Source organism: Ceratotherium simum, chromosome X (assembly GCF_057802395.1).
Source record: "Ceratotherium simum simum isolate JZ-2026a chromosome X, ASM5780239v1, whole genome shotgun sequence".
In the NCBI taxonomy this organism is placed as follows: Eukaryota; Metazoa; Chordata; class Mammalia; order Perissodactyla; family Rhinocerotidae; genus Ceratotherium; species Ceratotherium simum.
Genome location: NC_141940.1, coordinates 108,028,781 through 108,052,935, shown reverse-complemented (window position 1 = coordinate 108,052,935; position 24,155 = coordinate 108,028,781). Strand labels below are relative to the sequence as shown.

General features: G+C 36.7%; 1 long non-coding RNA gene across 1 annotated transcript; it reads right to left on the bottom strand.

Moving 5' to 3' along the window:
• Window positions 1-247: 247 nt before the first annotated feature.
• LOC147911983 (uncharacterized) lies at window positions 248-24,055 on the bottom strand. The gene is made up of 3 exons (XR_015550481.1): window positions 23,740-24,055; window positions 9,350-9,455; window positions 248-1,401 (listed from the first exon to the last, which is right to left on the bottom strand). It is a non-coding gene; the product is annotated as an uncharacterized LOC147911983 (long non-coding RNA).
• Window positions 24,056-24,155: the final 100 nt, after the last annotated feature.

The following is a 24,155-nucleotide window of genomic DNA, read 5'->3' as shown; positions in this document are numbered from 1 at the left end:
TTAAAGGAAGCACTTTACAGCTTCTCTTTGGCATATCCGAATTGCCAGCATCACTACTCTTGTGCTTTGGGGCCATTATTAAGTAAAATACAGGTGACTTGAACACAAGCACTGCGATACCGCGACAGTCGATTCGATAACCCAGATGGCTACTAAGTGACTAACAGGCGGGTAGCGCACACAGTGTGGGTATGCTCTGGGTGGGACACAGTGGGACAGTGAGAGATTTCATCACACTACTCAGAAAGGTGTGCAATTTAAAATTTATGAATTATTTATGTCTGGAATTTTCCATTTAATATTTTCAGACTGTGATTGACCACGGGTAACTGAAACCCCAGAAAGCAAAACTGCAAATAAGAGAGGACTACTGTGCCCTTCATGCAGCTTCCTCCAATTGTAAAACTTACAGAACTATAGTATAATACCAAACCAAGATTACAGAGCTTATTCATATGTCACCAGTTTTTACAAGCACTTGTGCGTGTATAGTTCTATGCAATTTTACCACGTGTATAGATTCACATAACCACAACCATGACCAAGATACCAAGCTGTTCCATCGTGGGAAAGGAACTCCCTTGTGCTACCTCTTTATAGTAGCATACTCCCCAGTCCATAACCCCTGCAACCACTAGTGTGTTTTCCATCCCTATAATTTTGTCATTTCAAGAATGCTATATAAATGGAATCATATAATACATAAGCTTTTTTCTTTTAACAGCAAGGATACAGTACGATACAGTACAATGCATGTGAGCAATGTCAAGCAGATATTGTCTCGCATCTGGCTAATTGTTTTGGCTTTCCCTGGATGTTTCCTTGTAATATCTACTTTTGCCACCCTTGGGATCTACTCTGTTTATCTCTGGGCACAGAAGCCAGACCAAAGGTGGCTTTATCTACTGATTAAGAAGCATGTAGGGCCACATTCCTAACCAGAGACACTCTGAAAGGGCTTGACAGAGCTCAGTTTTATAGTTTATAAGTGAAGTGACACTCTTCCCATAGTACATTCAGAGGAATGATGTGACTTGCTCACTAGAAGGTTTGGGCAGTAATTGGGGTTATTTTTCTACTGGAAGGCAACAAATATGACGTTTTTGACCAGTGAGGTTAATGGTCAGTGATGCATCTTTGGATGAAATAAGAGTGAGGGGAAAGAAAGCCAACTGGCAACAAATAAGAAGCATCAACAGCATGGTCTTTCATTGCCTGGACTGTCACAAGAGGTCAAAATAGAACAAGGCGACCAGGTTGCTGGTGAGCATTACTGTACCAGGCCATATAGTGAATTGGTGTACCAGGCCATATAGTCTTACCATTGGTGCAAAGCAAGCTGGCTTCATTGCTACTAATGGTCTGCATGCTTATCAGGGCCAATGGGCAGATGTGCTCTTGCTGTGGGAAGTAGAAAGACAAAAAAATGAGTTTTTCTTGACTAACTCAAAACCCTCCTCACATCTTAGAACAGTCTCAGATGGATTTTTTTTATATAAAAAGTTAAATTGTGCAATTACTAGACTAAAATATGAACACATATTTCTATAATTTGGGGTTGGAGAAAACTTTTCAAAGCATTACAATAACATAAAAGATTGATATATTTGCAGAAAGTTTATACTAAATAATAAAATATTTTTGGCAAAAACCTAACATGTAAGTTTAAAGATAAGTGACAAATGGAAAAACATATATTTTATAGTATAGTAGGTATATAGAAGGTACAGTAGGCATATATTTTAGTAGGGATATATATATAATATTCATATATATAGTAAAGGGATAATATATTTAGTATATTAAACCTTGATATACGTTATATTTATATAATATTAATATATTTCATATATTAATGTCTCTTGATAATTAATTTAAAAAACTATAAATTATCCAATAGAAAAAAGTGACATAAGCATTTTAGAAAACAAATATAAATATTTATTGAGTGCTACTTTGTGCCTGGTATAGTGCTAAATATTGGGAATAGAGCAAAATATCTGAAACTTAGAATGTATCGGAAGCTTGCAGGAAATTTACAGTTTAATAAGAATAATATTAATGGTCAACAAATAGAAAATAAACACAGGCTTACGCTTAGCCAAGGAAATGTAATCGAAACCATAAAATATGATTTTCAACAGATCAAATTACCAATGATTAAAAAAAGAAAAGCCAAAATTGATTTGAATGTTGGGAAACAGGCATTCTGTAATCTGCTGACAACTTTTTGGATGTAATTGTCAAATATATTAAAATCATTTAATAATATATGTATATGGTGTAGACATACATATATAGATATAGACACAAAGGTTCTTAGCATTGCTTAAAACTGTGAAAAAACTGAAACAATGTAAATATTCAACAAAGGGGGATGGGGTAAGGGAATTATGTTACATCCCAATAATAGAGTACTATGCACTATTACAAATCATGATGTAAAACTATTTTACCTATGTACAAGTTTTCAGACTAATATGTATAGTATTTTACTTCTGCAAAAACCAAATATACAAATCCCATGAAAAATGGTGTTTTTCTGTAGGTGGTGATTTTTAATTAGAAAGAAATTATTTTTACTTCTTCATATTTTCTTCTCTTTTTTTAAAAAACTTAGAATTAATGTTTATTACCTGTAAAAATAAGGCAATGAAGAAAAAAAGGCAAATTAAAATGCAGGAATTATAACACATTTTAAGTTAATACATTAGCGTTTTCTTGAACTCTATTTTGTGTTTTCCAGGCTATTCAGGAATACTATCTAGTTTGACCCTCAAAACAACTCTGTGAGTTAAGTGTTGTTTCGGCTGAGCAAAAAGACCCTCTAGAACACACTCACAGTAGGAGTGTAGAATCAAAGATTTATCACCAGTGAATTAAAAGAAAATTGTATGCATTAATCAGCGTTGAAAGCACAGGATGAACCAGACATCTTAGAGACACCCTCCCACTTTGTTCTCTTTTCCCCAGGAGATGCACTGGAGCCCTGTGTACTCTTTTTAAACCCAATGGGGTAACAGTGAGCAGGTGGGAACTGCCAAAATCAGGCGCTGCACACAAAGTATACTAAACAGGCCACACAGGGAAAAGTATTTCTTCCAAAATAAAAGTTGGACTAGTATTCTGTGGCCACGTGATTTCTTATACCTGCAATTAGATATATGCTTTCAGCAAGGCCCCTTGCAGACTTAAATATCTTCCTCCAAATTTCAGAACAATCCTTGCAATTTATAACCATCATTGCCTGCTGTATAAGGACAAACACACAAGCATACTTAAGCATATGTGTGCATGCACATACAAAAAAATACATACATAAAGAAACAACATTTTTACTTTTTAAAATTCCTATCTCCTATAACCGGTATTAATATCCTTATTTTACAGACGATAAAATCAAGACTGTAAATATAATTGACTTGGCTAACATACTGCTGGTGAGTTGCCCAGCCTGGACGTAAACCCAACTTCCTTGGTTCCAAACGCCACACACTCCTCATCAATGTCCTGCCACCTCAAGGATCCCAAAAGTACTTTCTGGCTCTGAAAGTCTAAAACTTTCACCTCTTATAAGAGCTTCAAATTATGCGGTATGTTGCTTTCTCGGAGTGAAGAGTCAAGGCAAGAGGAAGGTGATCAATCAACAACAGTGTAACCACTAAGGATTCAACAGATTTCAAGTAGTTGTAGGACCACGACCAGTGTCATTACATCATGGGAGCTATGTCTGTCTGTCCACCATCATATCTGCCTTACTGATCCTATAAGTGAGAAACATAATCTCCAGCTCATTAAAACCTGGTTAGCATGACCATATATATTCAAATGTGCTCAAATAAATGTCTGTTGTTTTTACTTTTGACAAGTCTCATCTTGCTCCACCAATAGAAACTGACAACAGAGCATAAAGTTAGACTTGGCACAAAGCACAGTAGTCCTAACAGATAAATATTAAATTGTGAAGTTTTTTTTTTCCATGGCAGATTTTCTGAGTTATCCAGGCACTGGAACTTTTGAAAATTCCTTTTCAATAGAGCACCAAAGTGATCCTGTTGCCCCCAAGTTCTTGATAACTTACTTAGTATAGTACAGAGGTTTTTTTGCAGTAAAGCTTGGTTTCTGAATTCTCACTTTCCCTGTGTTTTCTACTATGAAGCTCTGAGTGGATCTGTAACACTTCACGGGTGCTGTAGTGCTCTTCTGAGGAGCCAGGGACCTTCTGAAACCCCCAGGTTTCATCATAAAGAGGATTACAATAGATTTATTGTACAGAGGAAGTGAGTTATGAAGTGTTTTCTGTTAGACATCGTTTTAACAGAGAATCTTTCTTGAAAATTTGGTGTTGGCAGAAAAGAACACTCTCGCCTGAATGAACAAATTATTTTTCTGAGCCGAGATTTTCCCATAAACTCAGTCTTCCTTGAAGAGTTATCGATTTACTTCTTGGCTTATGAATCACTAGCAAGACTAAAAGAATCAAAAGGAAAATTAAAAACATACACTTCAAAGTGAGCGAAGAGTTGAATCTTTTTTTTATCCTCTTGATATGACTATAGTTAGAGAAAGCCCAGGAGTAGCTATGTAGCCATTATTTGAATAATTTAGTTCTTGAAGTAATCAGACCCCACCCAAAAAATAACCATTATCTATTAAAAGGTAAAATGCAGGCGACATATTGTAAGCATCAATGCCCATTATATTTCTGGGATCTTAAACATATATATTTAAATGTTATTCATAATCAAATTGGGAAATAGATGTGTTTAGTCTAAAGGCCACGCTAGTGTGCAGCTCAGAGCAATTTTCACAAACCTTAGCAAATGAAGAAAAACACAAGTTCTCACACCTCCTATCTAGAAAGCTTCAATAACTAATTTTATTTATTTTTAAAACACAATGGGAAGCACACTGGTTGTTCTGTTTCTTGAATACTCCATGCCCCTTCCAGCTTCAGGATGTTTGCACACGCTTTTTCCTACGCCTGGAATGATTTTTGCCCAACTCTTTCTTGTCCTCAGGTCTTGACTTAAACGACAGTTGCTTATAAAGGCTTTCTCTGATTCAGTGTTGCTAACCCACCCCCCCATTAGTCTCATAACATTTATTTTTTCCTCATATTACTTATAATTTTTGTATATATTCTACTTATTTGTTTATGTGTTTAATTTGTGTGGCTCCCTTTGGGATATAAGGTCTATAAAGCTATTGTATCTGTAGGGGGAAGAGGGAGAATCTCCCTCTGCCCTTTTCCTTTAGGTTCTTATGGCTGACCAAATAATTAACAAGACAGGTTAGCAGGAGAAAATAATACCAAGTTTAATAACATGTATACATGGGAGAAAGCAGGGACACTGCGTTTCTCAACACAATAGCAGAAATTCTCGTCTTAAATACCACGTTCAGCCAACGACAAAGGAGGATGTTGGGGGTGGGGGGCGTCAGTTACAGGAGATTACCACTAAAGCACAGTAAACAAGAGTAAGGTTATTACGCAGATTTAAGGTCTTACCTTCCATCCCCCCCTCTTCCCAAATGAGGCCATCCCCCCCTCTTCCCAAAACAGAGAGGGAGATACCTTTACAAATGGAGATTTCCCTTATAAATGTAAATGTTTGCCTGGCAACTCCTTGCAGGGCCATCCAGAGAATATGGCCAGAGAGACAGAACTTCCGATAAGATGGGCTTGTTGGTGCCTTTCCTATTGTAACATTTATTCTACATTATCTTTACAGCCATCATGATAGATCTGTTCCAGGAAGGAGCCACCATGTCAAATTCTTTAGGCAGTTAGTGGGGGAGGTCAAATGTCCCTCAGAGAAAACAATAAAGGTAAAGAGATATATTTTAGGATGGCCAAATCTTGATCTCCCAAATATCTCAAATGTAGGCTGATTTACCATGAAGCCAGTGAAGTTTAAGCTTCAGAGGTACTTACTTGACTTATATTTGTAAATTTATATTATTTTTGTTTTTTACAAGAGGGCTCCCAAATTTAATAAGTATTGGGACCCCAAAATCTGAATTTGCCTTGACCACTGTGGCAGACATACCCTAAGGTGAGCCCCAATGGGTCATGCCCTTGTATGATGCCTTCCTCTTAAGTGAGTAGAACTTATGACTTGATTCTAGCTAATACAATGAGGCAAAGGTGATGAGACAGACACTCTTGTGATAATGCTACATTTTATAAGACTCTGTCTTAGCAGATTACAAGGATAGATTCTCCTGCTGGCCTTGAAGAAGTAAGCTGCTATGTTGTGAGAGGGCTGGTGAGAGGGTCTGTGGAGAGTAGCCCTCGGCTGACAGCCAGCCAAAAAATGGGGACCTCAGTCCTACAACCACTATAAATTGAATTCTACCCACAACCACATGGGCTTGGAAGAGGACTCCAGGTTCCAGAAAGGAAAGCAGCCTTGATTGCAGCTTTGTGAGACCTGAGCAGAGGATCTAGCTAATCTGTGCCCAAACTCCTGATCCATGGAAACTGTGAGATAACAAATGGGTGTTGTTTTAAGCTGCTAACTTTGTGGTAATTTGTTATGCAGCAATAGATAACTAATATAATCACCAATATCTGGTATAGTGCCTATCACATGCTAAGAACTCAAAAATATTTAATGAAAAAAGGATTATATGCAGACTCCTCTGGGTCCATTATTGGATTTCAGGGTTCATTTAAAGAAGGGATCCACTGAACTGGAACAATTTAACCTAAAACTTTTCCTTAATTACATTATCTTGTTTTAGTTTTTCTCATTAAACTAAAAACACGCTGAGTTTTGCTTTTTATCCATCTAGAAGACTTTAGTCCAATTGCAGTTATCACAATACATGTAGTTTGATGTCTATAATTCTATCGTGTGGGTTTTTTTTTTTCTTTTTTCTGTTACCTAGTTGTTCCTCATCTATTTTTAGTTTTGATTACTGAACTATGTCCTTCTTATGTTTAACTTTTACATGGTTTGGAAGATAAAAGAGCAGAGTCCAAAAAAACAGGACAAGAGGACTAGGACAGGAAGATTATTTATACCTGGCCCAGGGAAAAATATTAAATCCCTAAATTAAAATACAGCTAGATCCTGACGTGCAGGAAATACTATTTTTGCTCAAGTTGTTCCCTCTTCCCAAAATGACCTCACCTAGCTTCTCCGTTTGGCTGATTTTTCAATTCTCACAATAACAAAGTCTTTCTAGAGTTACACCTGCCCCCCTCTTCTCACCCCGAGAGTTAGGTATTTCTAATATGTGCTGCTTTAGCTCTCTGTGAATATATCCATCAAAGCACTCTCCTCAAGCATTGTTCTTTTTGTTTACTTACCTGTCCCCATGGAGAGATCATTAGCAACCTGAGAAGTGGAAGGGCGTATTCCATTTCTATATCTTCAGCACTAAGCAGAATGCCTGGCAGCTTGGAGGGCTCAATACGTATTTGATGACTGGATGGATAAGTAAATGAACTATAACTAGATTCCAGTGGAAGACGCAATGGGCAGGGGAAGCCATAAGGAATGTAAGGCTTGATCTGAAAGCAACAAGTAATTTGACACTGACTTGGTGGAGAGGCAGCATGCCGTGGAGGGGAAACAATCTGAGAACAGGCACAGAGATGGGAGTAAGCATGTTGCACTGCCAGGATGAGGAGGCAGGAATATTTGGAGCAGCGAGATTATGTTGGCAAGTAGGAGATTTCACAGGAGGGGGGATATTTAAGGCCTTAAATAGCAAATAGAGCTATTTGTTTTTGATCCACTAGGCAAAAGGGGAGCTAATGCTATTATAATCCAAAGGCCAAAGGAGGTTGTACTGTTTTCACTGAAGTTGCTGAGTCTTGTTGTTCTTGTTTATTTTTTTTCCTGAGAATGTTATGCTGTAATTTCTTTCTGGTCTTGTTCTGTGACATAATTAATATGGCTCATTTGGACAGAACTGTCAGGAGCATTAATTAAAATTATTATGTTCCTATTGACTGTGAGACTGTTGTGCAAGCATTTAAAGCCAGAGAAAAACTCTGGTAACTGGAAAACCTAAGACGACATAAGCTTCAAATCACTCTTTATGTTTTAGCATCACATAAAGATACTAAATGAGAAAACCAAGGTACTGTTGTTATTAATGTCAAATAATATCTATTTAAGTGAAAGGACAACTATTATTTGAATGACAAAATGTGAGGTATTGTAGGAAAAAATACTCTCACTTTCAAAGAAGTTTCATTTTTTTTCCTTTGATACTAGTAAAAATTTCAGTTATCAACTGAAATACATGAGAGAAAAGGGTCTTTAAAACTCCTCTCGTACACTTTTCAGCACTATAGAGTATATTTAGTGCAAAAAAAAAAAACCTCAACCTTTTAGTTACCGGTTAGTTTCCTTATAATAACGACTTAGAAAACTGAGGCTTCTAGTTGTATCTTCTGAATGAGGTTCTCAAGTTGTTGCAACAGAAAAAAATTGATTACATTCTACTGAAAATGGTTGACTTTTGATCAAGTACGCCTTCCTTCATCACGTAATCCCTCACTAAGTGAAATTAATATTGAAAACTTTTTTAACATGATTTTTTGTGCCTTTTATGTCCAAGTTTGAGGTCATATTAAAATTATCAAGTACTCACCCCCAAGTGCTCTGTTGTACATGCAAGAATATGATCAAAGAGGACTGACAACCAAGTAAACTTAGGAATTTGAAAAAGCCATAAACAGAGCTGAATTTCAGAAGTATCTTCCATGGAAAGTTCATTGTTTTATATAAGTTATCTTAAATCGGTCTTTTTCTCACAAAAGCAGGAACTATGACAAAGAGAGCAGAGTACAGAGATGTCATGACTATGATATCTTGGGAAGGAAACAGCAATGGTGGATCTAGCCATAAGGCAAGCAAAGTATTCTTCCTTAAGTATTTCATTCCTCCAACAATTAAGGACACTTGTGGCCTGCTCTGATACAAAATTAAAGTAACATCAAATCTTCTACAGAAGATTTTCTCCCAAAGGAGATCTAAGCAACTACAGTGGAATTCATATGGAGTCTCAGAACACATCTTTGGCCAAGCATACCTCTATTCAAGAGTCAGCAGGGCTCTGTAGCTGCTGAAATTGCCAGCTTTGCTAAAACATAACAGTCCCCAAGTTTCCGGGTGTTTCAGCATCTATTGCTATGCAACACATCACTTAGTTGCTTAAAAAAAACCACAATGTGTTATTTCCTACAATTCTCTAGGTCAGGAATTCAGGCAGGGCTTGGCTGGGCAGCTCTTCTGCTCCACATAACAATGGCTGAAGTCACTCTCTCAGCTGCGTTTGGCTGGTGGCTGAGCTAGCCTGGGAGATGCAAGATGGCTTCACTCACATGTCTGGTACCTCAACGCTCTTCCACGTGGCCTCTCTATCCTCACGTGCTGTCTCCTCCTTCAGTTTTCTGGTATAAGCTTCTTTACATCATGGAGGCTGGCTTCCTGTAAAGACAAAGTAGAAGATGCCTCTTCAAAGTTAGGCCTGGAACTCACAGAGTCATACCTGCCATATCCTAATGGTCAAAGTAAATCACAAGGCCCACTCAGATCCCAGAGGAGAGGAAATTGATTCCATCCCTTGATGTGCATACAAAAAGGGAAAGAATTGATGGTGGTCATCTTTGGAAACCAACCACACACTGTATATGTAAGTTGGTTACTTAGAGCACAGACTGGCCTTCCTCCTGTCCTCAGAGTAGCTATGGCGACCTCAAGCACATCTTCTGGCAGTGTGGTATAAGCAAGTATAGGGCAATGTGGGAATTTAGAGTCAAACATATTCTAGATTGAATAGTGGTTCTACCTCTTCTGAGTTAAGTAATGCAGTATAATAAAAGGCCACCTGAGCATTGCTTTCCAAATCTGTGAAATTGAAATAACATTACTACCTTGGATAGTTATAAAAATTAAAGACCTACATAAAGATATTGACATATATCAGTGCTTAAAAACGTTTGTTGTTGTTGTTATAATTATTATAATAATTGTTATTATTAGATGAGTGACAGGAAATAGCTTTCTAGCATACTTCTACCTAGAATCCTTTCTATTCAAAAGGAGAACTGAAAGACTAGAAGAAAACTGTGATGCTCTTCTGAGACATCTCAAAAGACTGTGAGACACTCTGGCCTTCTAATGCCAGGAGCCTCTTAAATGGGAAGAAGGCTTATAGAATTAAGGAGAAACCACACCCTCAGAATTGTTGGCTGACCCAGAAAGAGATAGGGATTTCTACCCTTCACCTCCCTCCTTTAACATAGGAATGGAATAAGCTCCCGAGAGGAAAGATGTAGGACAGTATACCACAGACCTCCTACCAAATGCTTTGGTTACAAAACTCAAATAAATAATAGCAATATAACTTTACAAAATAGACTCTCCATGTTTAAATATTATATATGATATAAATATATAATGAATATATTATATATTCTTATCTAATTTCTTACATATACATGCATATACATATACATACGCTAAAAGAGATTCACTCTGTTAATCTTCCCAAAGACAATGATTTATTATTTTTGTTGTATGAAAGAAAGGGCATTCTGCATACATTGCACATGCTTCGATCAGGGTCAGCTTCATGGGCATGCTCCCTGTGCAGTTGAACAGGGGCCCATGCTTAGAAGGCTCCAGGTTTGCTTTAATGCTCTGCTGTCACCATCTTGAAATTCTTAGTAATTTTTGAATAAGGGGCCCTGTGTTTTCAGTTTTCACTGGGCTTGACAAATTAGTTAGCCGGTCCTGGCTTCGATATACTGTTAACTATGAAATCATATAATTCTGATTAGAAATTTTTAATATGTTTATTTATATGTGTTTATGAGTAAACAGATATATGTATAAAATATTCATAGACAAAATGTGATTCAACCATTCAACAAATAACTATTGAGGGCAGATTTATACCTATGTTAAGAATATATTACTTTATTATTTACTACTATATTATTTTATATGTTTTTATCAGGAAAAGAGAACGTTTTATGATCCCTGAGACAGATGTTCCAGAGAATGTTATTTGAAAGCTATTTATTAACTATTCAGAGGAGGGCCAGTGACATGTAGTTGCCTTCTCCCTAAGTGTCAACCCAGTGGCGTCTCTCGTGGCTCACTCAGTTCCATGTGCTCACTCAGCCAAAAGTAGTACCTTTACTGTCATAAAAATCATTTTCATTATGCAAAATAAAATGATTCAACTGCCAAAAGCAATCTTCATGACAAAAAATAGCAGTTCTTTTTTCTCTTTTTACAAATAAAATTAAGTATAATAGCAGTATGTTGAGCTTGAGGAATGATGGAATTCTCTTTTTTTCCTGTATATGGTTTTAGAATTCCTTTGGCTAATAAATTAGAGTAATTCCTCTATGTAGAAACATCTTGATATAAAACATCAAGTGATTTCTAGAAACTTTCATATTTTGAAGCTTAAGAAGATAAAATATAAGCAAGTGGTCAAATTAAGCAACTCAGTAAAGGCTGTGATAGTAAGAGAGGTCTCATGGTTCCCAATGGCTTTCAAAATATAAAGTAGTAAATCAAATTTCATTGTGTCCTCACAGAAAGTATTGTGGTAGCTTAGTCTCCATCATAGAACTGGGATCACCAACTGTTTGCTTCTAAGTAATGACAGCCCTGGTAAGAAAACCGCCAATCTTCAGCTTATTCAAAAATCTCAAGTCTTTACTAAGCCAAATCAACAAATCCACAGTTTGAATTCTATTTTTGCATCTCCTTGACAAATCTCTAATTAAAAATACAATGATTTTTAGTATCACACTAAGGCGGTGGATTACACTTTATGCCTTTTTGTTTCTAAATATTAATATGAAATTCCAGAACCTAGAGAGTCCTCCCACATTTTATAAATGTTGATAAAGAATTTCAGAAAAACTAAGACTATAAGCAAAATCACTGTATACATGTGAGAGAGCTTTGATTACATAGGCCAGTGGTGCACAGATACACTCAAGTTTTTGCATTATTTATGAACAAAAAAAGTCTTAAAGATCTGCTGACCTTAAAACACTTTTAGCCACTTTACTATTTTCTGAGTGTAACAAGTAGAAAATAGTTTGTGTTGTGGGAATCCATAATAAAAACTCAAAGGCAGATTGCATTTTGATTAAGTATGGATAGTAGATTAGGTTATTGTTGAGCAAATATTCACTCTCGATCTCCACTGCCTCCTCCTAGATGGGAAGAGTATATCTTACATCCGTGATCCACTGATGTTGGGTTTGACCATATGACTTGCTTTTTCCAATGGGATATTAGTGGGTCTGACATAAACTGAGACATGAAATGTGCTCGTGGGATTGTGGGTTTGGGTTCGTTCTCGTGCATAGTGTATCACTGCCATGAGAAGAGGCTACAGGTAGCCCCTGGTGCAAGGAGGATGAGAGACACATGTAGCCGACTTGGCTCCTAGCTTCAGCTTGGAGCGAAGCCCAGACAAACTCAGCCAAGATCACAAAACATCGGCCAACTTGCAGAAGCATGAGAGAGAAATATATACTTGCTGTATGCATTGAATCTGGGCTTTTTTTTATACAACACAATTCAGACACTAGCTAACTGATTCAACAAACTATCCAAAGAATTACACAGGTATTTTTAAGCCTCTCCAGGGCAAAATCTGGTTCAATATCTACCCAGGCAAGGTACGTTAGATTCATTGCTAGAATTGTTAAACCAAGACTTTAAACAACATGAGATTACTTGAAAATAACATTCTCCACAAAAATTATCTGTGCAAAATTACTAAACATTTATATTAAAATATACACAAATTTAAATTATCTTATACCATCAACAATATGTTCATCCTGACATTCACCAAATATTTTTTAATGTCTGTTATAGGTTACCAGGCACATGTGAGCATCATTTAGACCCCTAACCAGGTGTGCACAAGGAGTGGTCAACAGTTCAATAAGCACAGGAAAGAAGATCCATCTAGGAACTTTCTGACACATTCTCCTCATCACCTTCGTCTCATGTTGTCTCAACTGGTTACTATACTCTTTCCTGCTGACTTGGCTATTTCCAGAAGTTTTACTACTATGACTGTTTACTACATTTCTCTACCTCTTTTTTACTGCTTTCTGTTTTTACAGCATTTTAACTAAAGTGTCACCAAGAAGAAAATTCTCCTAGAAAACCTATCTTTCTAATTTAGAGCAATTTGGTTCCTGTGAATAGGAGGAAAGAATGGTAAAACATTCAAATTTTTTTCACTATCCTCTATGAAATGTATGTTCTATCAACTTCAAGCAAATTACTTAGCTTCATTGTGCCTCAGTTTTCCTTCCTCATCCATGATATGGGGAAAAGAATTGAGATGATCAAATGATGTGTCTGAAAACACTAAACTAATGTAAGTCATTTTTCTCTCTTCTTTATTTACAGGCAGTTTTCAGCCATATCAAATTTTCCCCTTACAAAAAAGCTTGTCTTTTACTATTTCAATAATATATCTCCTGTACAGAGTCTTCCAGTAAATAAAAATGTGTTTCCTCTTTACAAATGCAAGAAAAAAATTTTATATGGAAAAACTTTTTTTCTCTAAATTTCTACTCTAGCATTGCTATTATGGATACACTTGAGTGTGAGTTTATTGCTACACAATGGTCCAAATGGTCCAAAATAGATCTTGTCAATGAACAGATTGTTATTATGATTGGTATGTTTGCACCAGGGTTGTAAGCGTTTCATAAAATATGTATGTTGTTTTGTTTTATTTGATTTTGTTCTTTTTTATTTCTCCATGATGTTTTTGTTTGAAGTTCATGTGTCTGATTCAGCTATAGCTTGGTCATTGCTACATGACCTTTCCTTCTTGGCATTTGTCTTTGGGCTATTTATCCAGTCATCAGTCCAAGAACCAGGAAAAGGAAACAAAACCTAGTTTCATTCAAACAGTAAATGTAGTAGAAGTACAAAAGGATTGGTCAAAACCATGTTTGAAATTTTCAAATGTTATTTCTGTATTATATACTTCTCCGTATATATTTGATTATCTATGTATCCTATACCTCACTGCCACGAATATCTCAGAGATTTCTTACTGTTTAGTTAAATTCCTCTACACCTTTAAAAATGTCAAATCATAAAAATTGAGTTAAAAAAAAACTATCCTAGGGGCTAGCGCGGTGGCGTAGCAGTTAAGTTCCCGCATTCTGCTTCAGTGGCCTGGGGTTCGCCGGTTTGGATCCTGGGTGCGGACCTGCTCACCACACATCAAACCATGCTGAGGTGGCCTCTCACATAGAAGAGCTACAACTCTACAACTACAATACACAACTATGTGCTGGGCTTTAGGGAGAAATAAGAAAAAGAGGAAGATTGACAGCAGATGTTAGTGCAGGGACAATCTTCCTCAAAAAAAAAAAAAAAAGAAAGAAATGGAAAAAAACTATCCAGGGGCCAACCTGGTGGCATAACGGTGAAGTTCGTGCACTGTGCTTCTGTGGCCCGGGGTTTGTGGGTTCAGATCCCGGGTGCAGACCAACGCACTGCTTGTAGAGCCATGCTGTGGTGGCGTCCCATATAAAGTAGAGGAAGTTGGGTATGGATGTTAGCCCAGGGCCAATCTTCCTCAGCAAAATGAGGAGGATTGGCATCAGATGTTAGCTCAGGGCTAATCTTCCTCAAAAAAACAAACAAACAAAAACTATCCAGTTGCTAAGATAAAACTCATATTTAAAGACCTAGATTAAAACTAAAGTTTAATAGGAAATATTTATTTTTATTTAAAAGCCCAATGTCCTTTATGAATAACTTCCTTAAATGACAATAAATGTACACATGCCTCAATAGTTATCACAACATTAAATGTAGATGCAATGGAACCTGAAATTTAATAATTCTGGGGAGAGTTTCTTAAATTTTGGAAAAGCACGACTCTAAGCAACGAAGAAGTTAATTACTTCAAAGCTTGTTGATTTTTTCTGAGAAAATAAATTTTTAAATATTATACACACCCTAAGGCTCAGCTGGTGTCTTACATTACGTATAATATGATTGTGACAGATCCCGTAAAATGTACCATTGAAAATGGAAAAGGACCTCTTTAATGTAAACACCAAATATTACACATTAATCACGATATGCTTTGCTATCAATTTTGTATTTACATATAAGTGCAATGCACACATTTTCTTTTCTTTTAAATGAATTGTAGGTGCATTTAAAAAAATACATTATGCTTGTAGACATTGACATTTTTAAAAGCTCTTCAAGTTGAAATCAAATTAGAACAAACAAGTTAATATTAATTTTAATAGGAACACCAATGACTCAGTGTAGGAAAAGCCGATAATGAGTTGTTCTGTTTTGCCATCGTAATGTACATTTAATGTGCTGTCCTTCACATAGCAACATGATGCCACCATCAGAACATATGCTTTGTGCTGTTTTTCAACTGGTGATAATGAGTTTTTTCCAAAGCAAATACACTACACAACCGTATTTTGCCAAATTCTCTAGATGCCATTAGTAGAGGGACTGAGTATCTAGGTCTAACTCTTTATGAAATGTATTTTTTAATTTACTCATTACTTTGTTATGCTTGTGGTTTAACAATATTCTGAGTGGATTAATCTATTCATTAACATTGAATGAGAACTTACTATCTCTGCTAATTATAGTAAAAATGTTTATTGGATATCAATAGAAATTGCAAGTTCTGGCACCGAAATGTTAATAATTTTTATGTATATGCAATAGAATAATGGGTGATTAAATTATTGTCTATGTATTCTGAGTCTTCTGCAATGAGTGTGCTTCACTACCCATTCTTTAAATGTTGGATTGCCTTCATATTTCTTATCTCACTCTGTACTCGCTTCCTTGACAATCTCATTCATGTTCATTGCTTCCGTCTTCAAACACCTGCTCATGACTTCAGATAGGCATCTCAAGCCCAGACCACTCCTCTAATATTCAGCTTCATATATATCTCTGCTTACCTGATATCTTCATTTGACTATTTATCAAAGGTGCTTCAAACACAACCCTCTTTAAGTTGAAGTCACAACCATAACTCCAAATTTCATCCATTCCTATCATTCCCATTCTTCGTAAATTGCACACTTGCAGAATTCCCCACCTCAGTAGGTGATGCAACTGTGAAAGCAGGTGCACATGCCAGGGGTAGAAGCGAGCATTTTGACACTGTGTTCTCCTACACCATCCATATGCAAACTAGCATATAAGTCCTGCAAATTCTATTCATACATGGCTTTCTAATCTATCCAAATTTCTCCATCTCCAATGTCACAATCCTGGAATACTGTACAAGTATCTGGAATTCTTTTTTCTACATGTTTTTGTTTGTTTTGTTTTGCTTCCCTTAATCTGTTTTCTCCATTGCAGCCACGTTTTTTTATGTGATCTAAAGATCACTGTGTGATCTTTACAAAATGTGTATCTGATCAGGTCATTCTCCTGCTTTAAAACCTTAAGTGGTTTTATTTTGCATCTAAGAAGAAACCCAAACTCCTTCCTATACTCTCCCCATTGACTTTTACACTCAAGTCAAACTGGTCCTCTTCCAGTCTATCGAGTGCACCAAGCTTACTCTTCAATCAGACCTTTGCACAGGCAGTTCCCTTAAGGAATGGTCTTCAAGCCTCACCCCACCCTTGTTAATCTAACTCACATTCATCCTTTTTTCTGGGTTAAAGTACTAATTCTTCAGGACAGCCTTCCCAAACCTATTGGATCAGATAGTCTCCTACTATTTTATTTCCTTGTCCTTTTCCTTCATAACCTTTAACAGTCTGTAATAAATGCATATATGTGTCTATTGGATTTATATCTCTCTCTCCCACTAGATGATAAGCTCCATGAAGGCAGGGTCTGTCCACATTTTGCTCACCATTTTATCCTCAGCTCCCAGCACAGTGTATGGTCAAATTATTTACCAATAATAACTGTTGAATTAAGGATGATAATATTTTGTATTCATAAAAGTATTAAAGTGGAGGTAAAACATATGAAGTCAGGTTGGTATTCAAAGTGCATAGAATCAGATCATGTTCACTTGCTATAAGAACGCATAAATCTGGGCCGGCCCTGTGGCTTGGTGGTTAAGTGCGCGCGCTGCGATGCTGGTGGCCCGGGTCCCGATCCCGGGTGCGCATCGAGGCGCCGCTTCTCCGTTCATCCTGGGGCCGAGTCCCACATGCAGCAACTAGAAGGATGTGCAGCTACGGCATACAGCTATCCACTGGGGCATTGGGGGGAAAAAATAAAATAAATAAAATCTTAAAAAAAAAAAAAAGAACGCATAAATCTGACTTTGAGATTCCACTTTTGACTTGAGTAAAAAAGACAACTAATTGTCCACCAGATTTTAAAAATATAGTTTCTCTTAAATAAAAGAGCTAAGCTAAGAGCATATTTCCTAAGGATCTTTTCAACTGGATGCTTAAGATGACTCTATCATGAACAATGTCTTTACAATAAATATCATGCTAATTTTTTCCTTATAATGACTTGAATACTAGTTTATAGTTGAGACCAATTTTTAACCATCATTTTGATTATCAAAATTATGAATAATATTACAAAGAAAAAACAAAGAAAAGAAAAGGCTAAAACAGCAAGTATTGAACAGGGTTGATTGCAATACATAAAACTAAATAAAGTTGCTTATCCACTGTCAAGGAATCTTTGCCACTTCTGACACCCCTCTTCTCTATCTCTTGTTCAGTCTAAGCCTTTACTATCTTTATGATTTCGGTCAAGTTCCTGGTTATAGTAAATATAAACTACATAGATGAATGAAAGCTTCTTAATCTTATGAGCCTCAGTTTCTTTGCCTATATAATCCAATTAACAAAACCTACACCACAAGGTAAGTATGATAATGCACAGGGCACACTTCCTTGCACATCATGGGTCCTCAATAAATAACTAGTTATTATTGTTTTTATTTTACAATGTTTGTCCTACCTCCTTACTCTTTCCCCTCATATTCTTGTGGCTCAATAACAGACAGATGTTTTACATAATGGAGTGGGGAAATATGTGTGCCCCATTTCATAATTCAGTCACACCTCTGATTTAAAAAGCAGTCTGGGAATCTAGGCTGATTCAATTTTTCCAGCCACAACCACATCTTTCTTAGGACACATCTCACTTGTCTTGTAGTAGTTGATAGTTCGTCTTCCCATCCCTTCTTACCTGTCGCATGAGTGCACACACATACACTGAGCAGGCTAGTTCTAACATTCCACTAAGAGTGAAAATAAAAAGAAAACAAATGAATGACAAACCAAAACCTCTTAACCAATCAGATTTTAAATGCTCCAAGTATTCCAGCATCCATTCACAACTTTCAAACAACATTTCTTTACAGGTAAAATATACACACTGTTTATACATAACTTTAGTAACTGCTAGGGTCTAAATTAACCAAACTTTCCTCTTTCCTTGGTAGGCATCCTTTATTTTTTTTCTTAATTTCAAAAAGAGATTTCTAACAATACTTCTTTTACAGGTAAAACATACAGGCCCTCAGTGTTTAAATTAATTAAACTTGTCTCTGGTAGGCATCTTTTTTCTCCTTAAATCCCTATAATTTTTTCCCATTTTCAGCCAAGGAAAATTTTACCAACTACCTGGTTACAACTTATCATATTATTATTATTTATATGTTGTTGTTATATTTGTTTGGCAGATTACTCCTTTCCAAATGAATTAATGCCATTTCACTTGAAATTCCTTTTATATTACTTATGCATTTCCTTTAGAATCTAAAATTCTTTTCTGTTTTTGGTAAGCATCAGTGACAAACAACAAATGCTTATAATAGGCTAGTCCAGCAACCTCTTACAATGGAAACTGAAGCTTAGACAGGTAAAGGTGTGGTCAAGTTCAGAGGCATGCTGGACGTGAGCCATCACTGAAGCCCAGATGTCCTGTTCCAGTTTAGTGTTGCATGCATCACTCCTCATTTGGTCATATGCCCACGGCTATACTTTTGAAAATACTAAGATGTAAGAGTAATTTATTGCTTCTTACATTTAAAATTACTGTAACTGAAAGAAGAATGAATGAGTTGTAAACCTTGTTGATTTCCATTTAGTACAGTGAAGACACATAGGAGGGCTCATTCATTACTGCATATCTGAAGCTTGGCATCATGCTTGGCCTTATATGTACTTGTTAAACAAATGACAAGCAGAATGAAAGTAGTTCCTGAGTTGATGAAATAACATGGAGACATTAATGATGAAACAACAGACATTGTGAAGTTCAATGTTTGAATGCAGCCTTTCAGTTTGGGAATTAGAGGCCTGAATTTTGCCTATTGTCGCAAATATCCTATTTAAGCAGTTGCCACATAGATGCTAACAGTCATCAGACACAATTGTTTAAAACAAGGGAAAAAAAAATAGCAGTAGAGACTAAAACCTTTTGTTCTAAATTTAGTACAGTATATGCAACTTGGGTGTTCCAGCTACTGTTATGGTCAGAAATTCTGCAATCATTTATTTTTTCTAGGTGTGATAGGAAGAATTTAAAGATTACCCCCAATGGCTCACACCCCTGTATAATCCCCTCCCATTGAGTACAGGAGGGACCTGTGAATATGATGGGATATCACTCCCATGATTAGGTTATGTTATGTGGCACAGTTGACTTTAAGGGAGATTATCCTTGGTGAGCCTCATTTAATCAGGCAAGCTCTTAAAAAGGGGGAAGACTCCTTCCTGGTGAAAGGGATTCAAAATGCTGAGACCTCTACATGAGGGAAATTCTCCACTGCTGGCTTTGAAAATGGAGAGAGCCATATGGCAAGGAATGCAGTCAACTTCTAGGAGCTAAGAGTGGCCCCTGACACCCAGCTAGAAAATGGGGACCTCAGTCCTACACTACAAAGAACTCGATTCTGCCAATGACCTGAATCCTTGAAGTGGATCCTTGCCCAGAGCCTCCTGACAAGAATGCAGCCCAGCCAAAAGACGCCTTGAGAGTGAGGACTTCAGCAGAGAACACAAATGAGCTGCACCTAGACTGCCGACTGACAGAACTGTGAGACAACAAATGGATGTTATTTTAAACTACTGAGTTTGTGATAATTTGTTATGCAGCAATGAAAAACTAATGCACTGGGTATCTCAAAGGGTGAATCAAGACTGATTTTTAGAACTTTCTCAAAGTTTTGACCCAATAAATATTTCCAAACAATGAGTAATTTGTAAAGTTTGCAAAGTATTTTCTCATATATACTTTTATTTAATCATCCCACTAACTCAGTAAAAAGAACCTCCTTATTCTCCACTCTAAATGTCTTTTATTTTTTTAACAGAGTCTCATAGAGGGTAATTTTATTGCTCAAGATAGCAAAGGCAGACAGTGAAATGATGCCTAAAATTTAAAGCAAGGCAAGGTTTAATTAAGTAATGAGGCTCTTAAAAGTGTGAGGCCAGGAGCAGTATTAAACACTTAAGACTCACCAGGACTGGGCCTAGGGTGAGGCAAGTGAAGCATTCACCTTGAGCTCAAATTTTAAGGTAACGGGTAGACTGAAAAGTCTCAACAATCAGGGTAAATTATGTTTTCATTCAATCTTTTAAAAAAATAAAAATTAATACCAAAAATCTATGATAAGAAAATATCACTCTTTTAAATAAGGACACCATCCATGGGCTGAAAATAGGGTTGGACAAGTGAGGCACTCACTCTCAGGGTCATGCAAGTGCAAGGTCAAATCCTGTCTTGATTTAAAACTTTGATATTCTGTTCCTCACTCACCTCACCTTAGCCCTGGCCCTGACTCAGTTACATCTACCCTTTGACACTTCCTCATCTTCCATTTACTAGGAGGTATTAACATGTTCTCTTCTTTCTTAAATAAACTCCCTACTCGGTTATTTTGGTGGCCTGGCCAGTGGCAAAGTTATGCGTTCAAAGATATAGTTCTCTTGATCTGACAAACTGGCTCCTGGCTATGTTAGTTTGAGCATGGTGTCACAGGCATGGGGCTCACTGAAGATACTCCATCCATTCCTCTAAAATGGCCTTGTTCACTAATACGTCCTGTTTCTCCTTAATATCATTATCTTGGCTGGAGCTAATGTCTTAGAAAATGAGGCATGGGGATGAGGAAGCCTTCAGAACTTCAGTCCTTCATTGGTAGGGTGGCCATTGAAATGGTATTGGAAGCAGCAGGTTTAAGGGTGGACAATTTGTCCAAGTTGGACTGGAGCAGAAGGTAAAGGTAAACGGTGTCTTCTGCCACTGAAAGACTGAAGTTGTTGTCAGGGGCTAAATCATTCTAGATGACTTCTGCTTGAGAAGGTGTTATTATACCATTCAGGGAGGAGCAGGATAGGCAGAGGGACAGGAGAAGATAGTTCTAACAGCTGAATGGTGACAAACGGGGCTTTACAACCTAAGACTCGTTACCCATAATTTGAATGTCTTTGCTCTAGAACATTCTACATTTCCAGGCTTATTAACCTAGAAACATGTTCAAAAAGTTATCTACTCAAGAAGTAACTATTCACTCAAAAATCTAAATATTGAATTTACTAACAAGTGAAATGAGAAGTTGGAAATTTTATTTTAATGAATTGATGCAACGTATTGGCATATTTATTCACACAAATAAGATATTTTTGCATTGACCACATTAATGAATAGAGTCCTGATATAAAGTCTGTTAGGACAGCCCTATATTGAATAAATTTGTGAGCCCAGAGGAAAGAGTGGCACAATTTATTTTTTATGTCTATGTGCATAAAAGCTAAGATAGTAACATTCATACTATTTGCCATATCCACGTTAGAATTTATAAAGAAAAAATAAAACTCAGCTGGCATACTGACTGGTTAGCTTTACGGAAAGAGCATAAAAACTACATCCCTTCAAAGAAAGCTAGCTTTGAATAAATCATAGTAAAATTTTCTGTTTTCCAAAATTATAACTATCTGTAGGCATAAGTAATATGTCATGTGACAAAGACTAGGGCCTCAACATTGATTATTTTAATGCTGCTCATTACTAATCATTAATAACAGATGAATTATTCAAATAGTTATTAACTGATTTAGTTCTCCAGCAAGATTTTCTTTACTTAAAATTACAAAAAATATAATACAATTTTGGGCTAAAGAGTTTTCTGATACTGGTTAGACAAAGAGATTTAGCTTTCTTTATCTATATGTCTATCTCTCTAGGCAGTAAAATGGGGCTCACTTCAAGAAAACAAAATAGAGGATAATGAAAGTTCTATAGATATATTTCAGCTAATAATCTCAGAAGGAACGACAGAATTAGGGAATTACAATTCAGCGGCCCCTAATGGGTTAATGGATGACAGTGACGATCTTCAATGACTGCCAATATTACTCTAAAGTAAACAACAGACCTTATGTGTCTACTAATGGAATTGCACAGTGTCACCTCTGGAGTGGTTCTGCCAACAAAGAGACAAATAAATAAACCTTAATCTGAACAAGCTTCGTACTATAACTATTGAAGATTATTGATGCTGAATGTCAGGTATATTGAGTTACTTTATTCTCTAAAGTTGTATATGATTGAGAATTTCTATAATAAAGTGATTTAATTATAAATATCATGTTGTTAAATTTGAAAACTCAAATAAAATGGAACAACTTTTAGCAAATGTAAATCACTAAATAGATCCTTAAAGAATATAAAACTTTCATTGAACAATACAAGCTGAAACTGTAGTCCTGTTTTGCCCTCAAACCAGCCAGGTTTAAAGGCCATTACACCAATAGTGAGGTAAACGCTAATCACCATATTAAGTAAACTCTTCCAAATCATACAAGAAGATGGGAAATTACTCAACCACTTTAACAGGCTAGCTCTCCTTGATACAAAGACCAGAAGCTTATGCCCCAAGAAAAGGACACTTGAGTCAAGCTCACTCATATAGAGACAAATATTCTAAATAAATTCATAGCATATCCAATACAGCAGTGTAAATGAAGAAATAGGCTGTGTCCAAGGAATGCAAAGATCATATCACCTTAGAAAAAACTATGAATTGGAATTCACCATGTTAACAGATAGAGAAGAGAAAGCGTTTGATCATGTGTGGGAGTGAAGAAAAAAATCTTTGATAAAAATTCAACACCAGTTCATGGTAATAACTTTTAGCAAACTTACATTAGAATGGGATTTTTATATTGTAAAATCAACAGCAGACGTATGTAAGTGTGAAATGTTAGGAAAATTCCCAATAAACTCCAGAACAGGACATGCAGGTATGGTATCAATTCTACTGTTCAAACTTGGACTGGATTGCATAGCCAATATACAGCCATATACAGGAATACCTAAATAAAAGTTATGAATAATGAAAAGAAAGAGATAATATGATCCTCTAGCAAAAAACTCCAAATAAATTGGCTGCCAAATATTCAACTGCATAAGGAACTCCAGGAAGCTGGTGTAGAAGATCACTATAGCAAAATCAGGAGTCTAGCCACACGAAATAACTAATTAGAATATGGAATAGAAAATATACCATTCAAAGCAGCAGCAATATCCAAAACATACCTAAAAGAGAACAAATATGTACATGATCTTTATGGAAGCAAATATCAAAAAATTACTGATAGACAGGTAAAAGAAGTTTCAAATAGAGCAATATACTGTTTATTCATGGTGAGCAGAATATTGTACAGATGTCAATTCTCCTTAAATTATTTACAGATTTATGCCTTACCTGATGGGTTTGGCCTGGAGTCAGCAGAGGCGACGTAGCTCAGAACCTACAAGGCGTCAACGTATGACACTGAATGAGGACTGAGGGGAAAACCCACCCCAAAAGAGGGGGCCACAAAGAGCCCCTCCCCCTACTGTCAGTCTTGGGAGGTCCCAGGCATGGCTGCTAGGCTCAGGTGCCCCCTTACTGCGGGTTCTGAGGGAAATGAGAGCCTTGGTCTGAGGCCAGCAGCCTCAGCTCAGCAGACAGGGAAGTCGCAGGCCCTGCCAGGAGTCAGAAAAGACACCTGTATGAGTTCCGAGCGATTCCTCCTCCTCCAAACCAGAGGAGGCGGGCTCAGAAACCTACCCCTGCAGTTATGCTGGGAAGCCCAACTGGGCGTGGCCGGAAGTGCTCCCTCTGACTTCCGCCAGGCC